Source organism: Humulus lupulus, chromosome 6, assembly GCF_963169125.1.
Source record: "Humulus lupulus chromosome 6, drHumLupu1.1, whole genome shotgun sequence".
Taxonomy (NCBI): Eukaryota; Viridiplantae; Streptophyta; class Magnoliopsida; order Rosales; family Cannabaceae; genus Humulus; species Humulus lupulus.
In genome coordinates this window covers 54,440,356-54,444,615 of record NC_084798.1, presented here as the reverse complement: position 1 = coordinate 54,444,615, position 4,260 = coordinate 54,440,356, and the positions used below count along the sequence as shown (strand labels likewise).

Here is a 4,260-nt window from a genome sequence, read left to right as displayed (position 1 = left end):
CTTAAAGTCAACAGCAACAAGAGGCAACAACTATTACTAAGTAGTGCAACGACTCAGCACCAATATTCAGGTCAAATCCAATGCACGATTGTTCACCAAACAACTCAAAATGATAGTCAACACTCTTCAAACAAGCAATAATTCCCCCAAAATTTCAACAGTCAGTGTAACTCATAGTAGCCCCAAACAGCCAGCACAATAACCTACGAATGTCCTCAATGAACATGCCAAGTGCACCAAAAGGCATCTAGTACATGAAATCAAAATAGCTCCAAAGAACAACAAAATAGATCAAAATTGTCTTCAAGAAACAACCCAAATTTATCACCTGAATGCAACTCACACCCCAAAAATTATATAGCAATTACTTGATAATGCACAGCCAAACCCAACGGCATGTAGTCTCACAATTTAGCTCAAGGTGAGTCAAAAGAAAATTTCCACTATGTAGCTCAAATGAACAACTCAGCTTAAACAACAGTAGCAAAATCCTTAAAAATTAACTCAAAAAGAGTTGAAATGAGCACTGGAACCTGGGGTGTTTGGGATGCTACGGATTGGGCAGCATGAGAGACATCGGGTGCGAGAGTTAGACTGCTGGGCAGTCGGGGCCGAGGACTGGCGGACAGGGGTCACAGTCGTGTGTGGCACAGCTGGGATGTCAGGGGTTTGGGTCTTGGGCGTGGGTTCGTGGGTTTCGGCCGTGGGGCGGGGAGGCGGAGATTTTGGGTTGCGGGTTCATGGTCGAAGCTGATGGGGGCCGTGGATCGGCTGGAAATGGTCGAGGCTGGTGGGGATTTTGGCGAGGGTGGTAGAGGTGGCTGGGTCATGGTGGCTAGGGGCGGCTAAGGGGGCTGGGAGGTGTGGGTGGCGGCTGGGTGTTTACAGAGAAATGGGAATGATGAAGATGATGGGCTTAGGGTTTCAAAAATTGATTGGGGCAAATTTTTACTCTTTGTGTCTTTTAACAACTTTGTCACAAAATCATGGAACTTTGCTGCAGCAACAGCAAGTCAGAGAGAAACCTAAATTTTGATGTTGCAACATCATGGAACTTTGCTGCAGCAACAGTCAAGTCAGAGAGCATGCTAAATGCTGGTGTTGCAACATCATGGAACTTTGCTGCAGCAATAGTCAAGTCAGAGAGCAAGCCCAATATGATGCTACATCGCCCAAACTTTTCAACCCCTTTTTAATTCCATTTTTCTGCAACCATAAACACATTAAACCATCAAAATTCGATGTCCCAAAAAAATATATTATATACATACATATATATATATATATATTTTCTTTTCATATATTTCTTTTCTTCTCTTTTTTTTTTGTTTTTTGTTTTTGTTTTTGTTTTCTCTTTTATATATATATATATATATATAATATACATCTATGTAAAACTTGGGTTGCTCTACAATTAAATCTCAAAGTTCCACAGCAACCCGAGTTTTTACATATTCTTCAAAGATCCTCCAAAATGAGCGAGGTCTTATTTGGCTTAACCTCGCCACCCCCAAACGTAAGTTCTTTCCCTTTCACCTTTAACTTTCTTCCTGAAATTTCATCACGCAAGTCCAATGCACCACAAGGAAAGACTTTAATTATCAAGAATGAATCAGAGAAACTTGATGTTAGATGTCTGGAACTTGCTTTCATTTGAGAATTAGAGAAACACACCCACTGCCCTGCTTCGAACCTTTGGGAATGTGCTTTCCTTCCACACTTCTTTTTCTTTTTCTTCTTCCTATGTGGCTCTTGCAAATGAGATGGTGCCTTATTTATACTTGCCCCTAGCTCATTGTTGCTCTCAAATTCTTTAGGAGATGGCCTCCTCACTTTCTTGCTATACCTTATGGGTACCTCTTCCTCCATATTAGAGTTTTTGACAGTAATGGCAAAACAATCTCCTACTTCATCTGGAGAACATATAGGATTGAATACCTTGAAAGTTACTTGTTCTTCTTGAGCTCTCATTGTGAGCTCCCCCTTTTCCACATCTATCAAGGTTCTACCTGTAGCAAGGAATGGCCTTCCCAAAATAGTAGGCACCTCTATATCCGCCTCATAGTCTAGAACAATAAAATCAGCGGGAAAAATGAATTTGTCAACTCTTACCAACACATCTTCAATTTTTCCATCAAGGTGAGCGAGGGATCTATCAGCTAGTTGAAGGGTAACTGTTGTAGGTCTAACCTTTCCAATCCCTAACCGCTTGAACACAGACATTGGCATCAAGTTTATGCTAGCACCCAAATCACACAAAGCCATCCCACTATAAGAGTCTCCAATAGTACATGGAATGGTGAAACTTCCTGGATCTTTCATTTTAGGAGGCAGCTTGTTCTGCAAGAATGAGCTACACTCCTTGGTTAAAGCTACAGTTTCAAACTCCCCCAACCTTCTCTTCTTTGTAAGAATATCTTTCAAAAAATTTGCATAGTTGGGCATTTGTTCAAGGGCTTCCACAAGTGGGATGTTAATACGCAACTGCTTTAAAACATCTAGAAATTTCTTGAATTAAGCATCTTGCTTTTGCTTCTCAAACCATTGGGGAAATGGAGGTGGCTACTTTGAAATTGAGCTGTCTGGGTGCTGATGCTGCGGCATTCCTGCAACATTCTGGGCAAAGGCAGATTTTTGTACACTAGAAATTTCAGCATCTTTTTTAATTTCCTCATTTATTTGGATTGAAGAGGGCTCACCCTCATGCCCAGAATTTGTCTTGGAATTCTCCAACTCCTTCCCACTTCTCAAAGTGATTGCTTTGCACTCCTCTTTACCTTCTCCTCTTGGGTTTATGGTGTCACTTGGCAATGAGCCTTGGGGTCGACTACGCATCTCATTAGCAAGTTGTCCAACTTGAATCTCCAAGTTTCTAAATGATGCTGCTTGGCTTTGGATCATGGCTTCATTCTTCACTATATACTCCTTCAACATGTCCTCAAGAGAGCTAGATTGCATTGCTTGTTGTTGTGGCCTTTGTTGTGGTGCTTGTGGGGGATAACCCGGCGGGAAATTTGGTCTTGGAGGCATAGAAGAATTGCTAGGGCCAGCCCCTTGATTACTCCACGAGAATTTGGGATGTTGCCTCCATGATGGGTTGTAGGAATTAGAATAAGGGCTATTCCTATTTTGGTTCCCCATGTAACACACAGTGGCTGGATTGGAAGGACAGTTATCAAAAGTATGGCCCTCACCACAATACACACAAGAAATGTTCTCCATAGGCCCCATTTGTGTCCCCATGGGCTGCCCCATTGACCGATTCATTCCCATATTCATTGTCTTGAGCATATTAGAAATAGAGGAGACTTGGGCTGCCAGAGAAGTGATGGCATCTACATCATGAATACCAGCCACCTTTCTACCTGTAGACAATCTTGAAGTGGGCCACTGATAGTTGTTGTTGGATATCCTCTCAAGTATTTCATATGCCTTATTATAGAACTTAGCAAGAAGAGCCGCGTTCGCTGATGCATCAACCACCATCCTAGTATGAGCATTGAGATCGTTATAGAAGGTCTCCATCTGGATGCAATGAGGAATGCCATGGTGAGGGCATTTGTGTAACAACTCCTTAAACCGCTCCCATGCCTCATATAAGGATTCTTCATCAAGTTGTTGAAATGAAGTAATCTCATTGCGAAGCTTGGCATTTTTAGTGGGAGGAAAATACTTCATCAAGAACCGCGCAACCAACTCTTGCCAAGTACTCACGGAATCAGATGGCAAGGAGTTCAACCAAGCTCTGGCTCTATCTCTCAAGGAGTATGGGAACAACTTTAGTCTCAATGCATCCTCAATCACTCCGGGCAGCTTGAAAGAGTCACTTACTTCAATGAACAAGCGAGGGTGAAGGTGAGGATCCTCTGTTGGCATCCCACTAAACTGACCCACAATTTGAAGCATCTGGAACATGACTGGCTTCAATTCAAACTGTGCTGCCTGAATTTCTGGTCTGACGATGTCTGGATTGAGCTCATTGAAGAGGGGGAGAGCATATTTCCTGATAGCAAGATCTCTGTCATCAGCCACAATAACTTCATTTTGCCCATTGTTGGAAGCTACTCCCCCTTGAGCTACTCGATCTTGAGCAACTCCTGCTGTATTTACTGGTGGATCATGAGCGACTCCTAGTAGAGGAGCTGCCCTCTGGGCGGCTCCCTGTTGAGCCCCTTGCTCAGCATCCATCACTACTACTTCCCTTTTTGACTTTTGTATTCTTCGCCTTCTTCTAAAGGTGCGCTCGATTTCTAGATCAAT

At 42.8% G+C, this 4,260-nt stretch overlaps 1 non-coding gene across 1 annotated transcript; it reads left to right on the top strand.

The window, feature by feature from the left end:
* Positions 1 to 3,541: 3,541 nt before the first annotated feature.
* LOC133787231 (small nucleolar RNA R71) lies at positions 3,542 to 3,648 on the top strand. The gene has a single exon (XR_009872263.1). It is a non-coding gene; the product is annotated as a small nucleolar RNA R71 (small nucleolar RNA).
* The last annotated feature ends 612 nt before the right edge of the window (positions 3,649 to 4,260 follow it).